General features: G+C 36.6%; 1 pseudogene across 1 annotated transcript in view; it reads left to right on the plus strand.

Moving 5' to 3' along the window:
* The window catches only part of LOC309797328 (ferritin heavy chain-like), a 48650-nt pseudogene extending 39487 nt beyond the window's left edge, over positions 1–9163 (plus strand). Inside the window, exon 2 of the transcript in view lies at positions 8564–9163. The product of the transcript in view is annotated as a ferritin heavy chain-like (transcript). The remainder of the gene's footprint in view (positions 1–8563) is intronic.
* The last annotated feature ends 205 nt before the right edge of the window (positions 9164–9368 follow it).

Genomic DNA, 9368 nt, shown 5'->3' on the forward strand with positions numbered 1-9368 from the left:
TGTCCAAGGGTCAACCGCAATAGGATATTTTACCCTATTATGTAAAATACAATGACCTATTATATATCCAATCCAATCCAATATAATATAAATATCCTATTAGGTCTTTTTCTCTGGAGAACCCTAACCAATACACTATTCTGATCATTTTTCTACCAGTAACACTGTAACCATCTTCTCTTATAATGAAATACACTGCAGCTATTTTACCATTGCTACACCCAATGATATTTTTTCTTACTAAGGTATGATATTTAGATAAGTTATAATCAATATATAGACTTAGAGATTCCCATTTTGTTCTTTGCCAAATAGCATAGAATCAATATTCCATATCCTGGCTGAGTATTAGAATCACTTGTGGCACTTCTTAAAAGTACAGTTGATCCTTGAACCACACGGACTTGAACTGGGTGGGTTCACTTAATCTACAGTACTACTCAATCTGGGCTTGACTGAATATGAAGATGTTCAACCATAGATACGGAAGGCCGATTGTAAAGTCATACCTGAATTTTCGACTGTGTGAGGGTCCACACCCCTAACCCCAAAGTTGTTCAAGGGTCAACTGTACATATGCCAGAGTTCAACCCCGAACTTGCTGAATCAGAATTTCCTCAACTGATTTTGATTCACAGCCAACGGCTGAAATCCCTGGGCATAAAGTCATTTGACCACAGTATCTACAACAGGATCTAGTCCAAGGTCACTTTTTTAAATAGAGAACTTGAGGTTAAGGGAGAATAAATTACTTATTCAAATTCCCAAAAAGGGTAAGAATGAACAGCATCAGGCTGCTATTTTTTTTCATATTTCTATAAAGTACCTTTTATTTTCTTATATAGACATTTCCAGAAAAAAGATAACAAGTGGCATTCCAATCACTCAGTGCACACAGTTATGCATATCTTATCATCTGATCCACAGCTCCAGTTCACTAATATAGATAGATTATAATATTTAGGAAATAAAAAGAGGCAGCTCTATTTTATAAGGTAGTTCATGCCATGTACACAGAAACTATCTGGTATATAGTTAGAAGACCTCGTAAATAGCTAAAATCTTGGCTAATTAATTGTGTTGTAATAAAACTTTGAGGACATGTAAATGGTACTATGTTATGTTTGATGATTTAATCAAAGAAGGGTGACCTCACTTTCCTAGTGATGGAACTTCAGTAGATGCATTCAAAGAGCTAAAATAAATCTTAGCTTATTTTCTAGTAGCTAGCAAAAAACTTCCAAAGTCACTTCATATTGTGGATATGAAAACACAAAATAATCAATAACCTCAGTTTTCCACTACCGCTGACTTCTAACACTCCATGGTTTCTAATACAATATTTGTATTTTTTAAAGAATTAAAAATTGACAGAGTATATACATACACAATCAGCTAAGATGCATGTTTCCACTAATGTCTACTTTACCTAACTAACGTCCAATATTGGAAGGGTAGGCAAAAATATTCAATATTATTTTTAAATTATACCACTCTAACCCTAATTATAAAATATAGAATACTATTCTATATTAATAATCATATCTCTTTATAATAATTTACTACGTATATATTCATACTACAATCCACATTAAGGTACAAATTTTAGCGAACATTAACATTAGCGATCAAAGCCCAATATGTATGTACAAATGTGTGCGCTCCATACATACATACACACAACATGTCACTGAACGTAGCACAAAGTGTGAATTGAGATGTTATTTTGTAGACAGTTCTAATATTATATTATTATCTGTTTTCTCTTGTTCATTTGACCCAACAGCATCTTTTGCAAGAAGATAGTCTGAGGGATGCTCTACATCATCCAGCTATGAAACAGAGTTTTATAAACCCAAGTGTCCCATAGAGACATTTACTCCAATGAACTGGTATAATTCAAAATGTAATCTAACCAAACATGCTTAATAGTCTGGCTAGGAGAAGCAATACCACGGTTTATAGAATAGTGTCTCTGGAAAGAAAAGGAAGTGGACTCTTGGTTCTGCATAAAATCTTGTTAATCCTATTTCCATTTCTCCCTCCTACATTTGTAACAACTGAATAAACTGATTATGTTTTTTTATCTTGTAGCTGCAATCTCTGTAGACAGACTGATTAAAATACTTACATTGATGTGATCAATATAGTTACCAATCAATAACGCTCCAGGAATTGATTTTTATAATTTGAGGAATTCTGCACCTTGATTCATTTATATGCTATTGTCTTTTTTCTAAAAATTAGGGATTGTTAATGTGGAAAATAAAAAAAAAAAAAAGGATTAAGGGGGAAGGGCCACGTAGGGAAAATTGCAGTTCTCTACAGCATAATTGAGGAATACATGTGATTAAGGAAAAAGTGATGATTTAGGGGGAGATAAAAGCATGGATAATTGATAGAGAACTCGTGAAAGAGGGAAGCAATTGTAAATAGATTATTGTGGATGTGGAACTGACATTTCCAGTTATCATTACTGTTTTTTGTCCTTGACAGTTAAGATCTGAGGAACGTTAAGCAATGTTTCAATAGCTGCATGTATAAGAAAATAATATTCCTGCCACCAGAAGCTGCTCTAGTACAGCTTCCCCCTTCTACTCCAGGCCACGGACAGACACTCAAAGGCAAGAGTGTTATCCCTTAAAATTGTCAGTAGTTCTCTTCCCTTCAATTCCCAGTTCCAACAGCCTCTTCCCTTTCTAATGGGCTGCCTTTAGCCTCACCTTCCTTCCCAGATCCAGCAGTTACTCCACAACAGATCTGCATTGCACGTCCTGTAAAGGAATGCAAGGTTTTGTCTTGGCATTCAGTCTCTATTCCAAGAGACATATACATACTCACACACACACACATATATATATAATGTATAAATTGATATTACTGCCAATGGTTTCAAAGAATCACTTTTCTGGCAGAAGAAAATCAAGGGATTACATTACTAATAGGAGAATTGAGTCATACAGCTGACAGTATTTGGCAGATTATTAATGAGCCTTTAATCATGGGTTGTTTGTCATGTATGAAATCAGAACTTAAGAGCCCCATCTACATTAGCAAAAGCAGGTTGATAATCTTTCTATTTAAAGAATATATGCCAATCTTTTAATTCACTTTATAATAAATGAGATTTAAAATCATTTGGGCAGAAAGTTACTAAATATCAGATATTTCCTAGAAATTTGAAACTTTAAATAGGTTTAACTGACCTTAACTATTCAGATATATTTGGAAAATGGCAAAAGACTTCAAGAAAATAAGTCAAAAGGACATTGCTTATTTTTCATGTATGAACTGAAATATAAAAAGGTCAGAGGAAAAGTAATAAGTTTGAATAATACACAGGAAACACTATAAAACATTTACTTTGGAAACTGTATTTTTTGCTGAGTTTAACAGTGGTTGGTTGAGGTATCATATTTTTATAAGAAAGGAAATCAGCAAATAAGTCATTGAGAATATGGTATAAAAGTTTAGAAAATTAGGGCTTCCCTGGTGGCGCAGTGGTTGAGAGTCCACCTGCCATTGCAGGGGACACGGGTTCATGCCCCGGTCCAGGAAGATCCCGCATGCTGCGCAGCGGCTGGGCCCGTGAGCCATGGCTGCTGGGCCTGTGCATCCAGAGCCTGTGCTCTGCAGCGGGAGAGGCCACAACAGTGAGAGGCCTGCATAGCGCAAAAAAAAAAAAGTTTAGAAAATTAAAATGTGAGCACATTACTCATGTCAAATTATGAAGAATAATGATTACATTAAATATAAGCTTATTAACACATTGGGTTAATAGTATAGTAAGGTATGGAATCATAAGGAACATTTTATAAGGATTTTGCGTTTTTTTCCTAACTTGTTTGGAAAAACTTACACTTGATTTTAGTGAAACAAAGTATCTACACCTTCAACCAAGACATTCTGGATTTGTAGGTTGACTAACACTATTCCACCAAAATTATTTTCCCTAAACCTAACTGCTATGTAGGAAAAGGTATGAGAACGTCTGTAGCAATTTCTGTATCTGTGACAATAGTAGTAAAGATTTCAAACAAAATATTATTGAATATATATGAATATTTTAATATATATATACATATTCTATTATCAACTCATTAGCATCTAATTTTACGTTCATCACATATACATTCTGTCAGTGAACATAGTGAACTGAAACTGACTCTAGGGCCCATGAGATTAAAGTCAACGCCTGTTGCAATCATTCAGCATTTAGCACAAAGCTGGAATATATTAGGTCCTAAATAGTTATTGACTAGATATATGGTGTGTCCATGCCATTCTAACTCAGTGTTCTCTACCTGTATTTGTGAATTCCATGGATCTGTTCTTGTGTTTACATCCAAATGAAAAATTACTGGAAGCATTTTCAGAATTATCTTGATCTGTCTATAGCTCAACGCAGCAGCACAAACTCACTGTCCATGCCTGCGTGTGTGTTTTGAATCACACTGAGTGTGACTGCTGCTAGGCTGGCATGTTCTAGTGTAAAAAGGACAACTGTTGCATGTCCACCCTTATAGTCACATTTTACCAGCTGCAAACACTAAAATTTCCTTTTAAAGTGATGACTGGGAAGTGAAAAATAGTTTAATAGAATGAAACTCAAAGGGAAGAGTGTTATCCCTTAAAATTCTGTCAGTAGTTCTCTTCCCCCTCAATTCCCAGTTTGAACAGCCTCTTCAGTTATTGAAGTTACTGAGACTTTTAATGGTATTTCATGAAATCAACAAACTGCATCAGAATTACTTTTCACAAACTAATAAAAAAGAACATGGACAGACAATAGTTGAATGATGACTTCCACTACCTGAAAGCAAAAGTACATTATGAATCATCATATGAGCTAAAGTATATCATGTCTTCAGTAAAGAAGGGTGGTAGAGAACTGAGATGTTTCATGGATATCGGGGCACAGGCATGGCACACTCAAAAGGAAACTTGCATCTCGTCAACTAGTATGTTCTCAGTGAGAAGGGACTGTGTTTAAGACAAAAAGCATAATCTGATGCATAATTAGAATTTCTGAATTTTAATATTAATAGTTTTATAGTTGTATTTGCATATATTTACAAATTGTTTGGTTTACAGTTATAAAAGCATACCAATTTCTATGCCTGGTTTTATGTTTATGCATAGTAAAGTAAAATTATAATAGTAATTTATCACCATTGGGTGTCTTTGATTTTTTTTCCTTCTAAAGGAAACAGAGTTTAAATATATATTCAACATCTACTCCCACTCATTTTTTTAATTTGGAGAAATAATGAGACTAAAGCTTTTAATAGGCCACTCAACATTTTAATTTATATTTTTGAGCCCCTACTATGTGAAATTTAGCATCACAAGTTGAACAGTCTTTGTTCTAAAGGAGCTCATGGTCCAGCCAAACTTCCCAAACTACCTAGAGAGGAATCCAATTCAGAGTGTCACTCTCTGCTATTTACAAGCTCTGTGTTTGATCATGTTACATACTTTAATTCACAATTTCTTTATCTGTAAAATATGAGTAATAATAATCAAATTTAATCCAGTATCTGTAATAATGAGGTAATGCAGAGTGAACAGCCCAGAGATATAGAATATTGATGTATCACTTTTCACTACCTCTCATTAAATGATTTATTTATACATATGTATACACACACACACACACACACACACACAACACAGAGAGTGAGATAAGCCACCAACTGCTGCTACTTATGGTCTACTTCCTTAAGATTATACCATTGATCCTACTTCATGTATTAATTTTCAAAGAAGGAGTTATATGTAACACTTACTAGCACTTAGCTACAAAAGAAATACAAATATGAAGAGCTTATAGAACAAGTTTTTATGTTTGTACCTATAAAATACCTGTCATATAATAGGTGCTCAATAGAAATATGCTGAATGAATGAATGAGAGCTAATCATTGACATGGAGTCGGAACTTATTGTCTAATATCAGTTGTGTAACTATTAGTTCTGTAACATTTTTAAATTAATGAAGGGAACTGAAAGTCAAAACAGTTTCTGCAGATTATAGCATGAGAATTTGTATTTGTTGACTCTGCATTTATCATGAATAATACTGTGATAGCTAATTTTTATATGTCAACTTGAAAGGGCCAGGGGGTACCCAGATATTTAGTCAAATATTATTGTTTGTGCCTGAAAGGGTGTTTTTCCATGAGACTAACATTTGAAGTAGTACACTCAGTAAAGCAGATTGCTTTCCTTAAAGTTGATGAGCCTCATACAATCATTTGAAGGCCTGAATAAAATAAAAATTCTGACCTTCCTCTGAGTAAGACGGAACTTCTCTTGCCTGACTGCCTTGGAGCAGGGACATTGCTTTTTCCTGCCTTCAACTTGAACTTCCTGGGTCTTGAGCCTCCTGGCCTTTGGACTGGACCTACACCATGGACTCTCCTGGATCTCAAGTATGGCAACTGCAGATTTTGAGACTTGTCAGCCTCCATAATCACGTGAGCTAATTCCTTATTTTATATAATATTCAAATATATCTTCTATTGGTTCTGTTTTTCTGGAGAATCCTAACATAATACCAGCACTGACCACAAACATTTCAAAGAAAGCTTCATCTTATAGTCCTATATTGATATTTTAAAAGACATTATCTTAGCACAGACCAAGTTATAAACTATAAAATTTGATTATCAAATTTTTTTAAATTTGGGGGCTTCCCTGGTGGCACAGTGGTTAAGAAACCGCCTGCCAATGCAAGTAACATGAGTTCGAGCCCTGGTCCAGGAAGATCCCACATGCTGCGGAGCAACTAAGCCCACGTGCCACAACTACTGAGCCTGCATGCCACAACTACTGAAGCCCGAGCACCTAGAGCCCGTGCTCCGTAACAAGAGAGGCCACCGCAATGAGATGCCCGCACGCTGCAACAAAGAGTAGCCCCCACTCGCTGCAACTAGAGAAAGCCCGCATCCAACAAAGACCCAATGCAGCCAAAAATTAAAAAAATAAAATAAATAAATTTAAAAAATAAAATTTAAAATTTTTCTAAAAACATGATCTGCTCTGAAGTTTTTTCATTCTGTGCTTGTATTTAGCTTTACTTTCCTAATTAAAGAAAAACTGGATGCAATGTTTTTGTTTATATATATGTATATTTCCTTCATGGAAATTTGAGGTTACAGTTCATGCTAGTTTATTGATTTTCCTTAGAAAAGTTAGATTTTAAACCTTAGGTTTCTCTTAGTTATAACATGTATTTTAACATTATCTTCTAACCTAGGAAGTAATGATGAGGGATAAAACATCTGAGAAACACCATTATCACCCCTTAGTACACATATAACCATTCAATAGTATTATTTTAATATTTGAAGAGTAAAGTTGTCCAGATAAATTAATTATTAAATAATCTTGGGACATAATGAGAAAATGTTCTACAAAATCAAGATTTCTTCTATTTAAATAGATTCTTCCAGTGAAGTCTACAATGGACTCTTCCAAGGAAATTTTTGAAAGACTGCAATTATATTAGGACTAAACACTGGTGTTAAGCAAACATAGAATACAATTTTATCTCACTGAGAAACTGATCATGTAGTTCTTTTCCATCTCTAATGTATGATCCTATCATTAAAATCAACTTATCAAATAGACATTGTTATTATTCTATTTCTTTACAGACTCAACAATTAAATGCCTCTAAAATTGCTTAGATAAGTTTACAATGTGACAGTTGATATTTGATCCTTTGCTTCCTTCATAAACAATGATTATAGCACAGCATGAGCTTTCAAAGAGAAATAAAGAGACCCCCCAAAAAAGTACATTAGTCAAAGCCATGGTAATAAAACTTTAAGTGAAAACAGCTATTTTATCCAAAAACTTTAAAACCATTGAGAGCACTTAACACAGTCCATCACTTTCTTGTACCTTGAGAACAGAGACATGTTTGATTCTTCTGTGTATCTCCAGAGTCAAACAGTGACACATATTTGGAGTACTGTATGTAAATGGCTGTTGAATTAATTAATTATAAATACCTAGATTGGTCTTATGTCTTCCACTATAATATCCTTAACTTCTAAGAAACTATTGACATTTTAATATCATATACATGTGTAATATCTTATACGTATTTACTTGAGACAATAAAGGGAGAAAAACAGCAGTTTTTTGTTTTGTTTTGTTTTGGTCTGCTTCTCCACTAGAATACAAACCTCATGGGAACAGACTTTGTCTCTCTTTGTTACTAATATATGCCCAAATCCCATACCAGTGCCTGGGCCATATTAAGTAATCAATAAATATTTATTGAATGAATGAATGAAAGATAATTTGAGATCAATGGTATTTCCTACCACTGTGGCTCATTCCATACAACATAACTGAGGGGTTAAAAAAAATGCTTGCTGAGTGGCAGTGAAAGGACAAATGAGGTTGGAGGGGATAAATACATCCACACAGTTAAGTTCTTTCTCTAAGAATGCATCTAAGCCTTTTGTTTTCTGACAAAGAAAAGAGAAGTCTGCACTTACCCAAGAGGAAGGAAATTGGTAAATCACGGGAAAGGGGCTCCGAGGCAGCTACTGCAGGCCCCGCAGCTTCGCTTTCCCCTTGGCCTTCACGCCCGCCACGCTGCCCGCGCCGCCCTCGCAGGTGCGCCAGAACTACCACGCCGACTGCGACGCCGCCGTCAACAGCCATTTCACCCTGGAGCTCCACGCTTCTTTCGTGTGCCTGGCTACGGCCTTTTACCTCGACCGCGACGACGTGGCCTTGAAGCACTTCGGCCGGTTCTTCCTGCGCCGCTTCCACGAGCACAGCCGGCGGGCCCAGGGCCTGAAGCGCCTGCAGAACCAGCGCGGGGGCCGCCTCAACTTCCAAGACATCAGGAAGCCAGTCAGTGACGAGTGGAAGAGCGGCCTCAAGGCCAGGAAGTGCGCCTTGTTCCTGGAGAAGCAAGTGACCCGGAGCCTGCTCCTCTGCACCAGGTGGCCACCGACAAGTGCGACCCCCACCTGCGCCACTTCCTGGCAACTCACTACCTCGGCCAGTAGGTGGCGTTCATCAGCGAGCTGGAGGGTCATGTCACCACCCTGAGCATGATGGGGGCCCCGGACGTCGACCTGGCAGGGTGCCTCTTTGACAAGCTCACCCTGAGCGACAGCGACAAGAAGAACTGAGCCTGGACTGGACTTCCCCAGAGCCACGGGGTGACCAGAGCCCTGGTCACCGTGCCTGCCATGCAGATGGCAATAGTGCCCTTGAAGAAGTTCACTTAAGTTTTGGGTTTGTTTTTTTTTTTTTTGCAACAAGTGCAGGATTCTCTTTTCCTGGACTTTATCACTTAAGTTTTTTTCTTCCAGTTTTTCCGTTTCTTCCAATAAA

The sequence above is a fragment of the Mesoplodon mirus genome (assembly GCF_964341445.2).
Source record: "Mesoplodon mirus genome assembly, contig: HAP1_SCAFFOLD_247, whole genome shotgun sequence".
Taxonomy (NCBI): Eukaryota; Metazoa; Chordata; class Mammalia; order Artiodactyla; family Ziphiidae; genus Mesoplodon; species Mesoplodon mirus.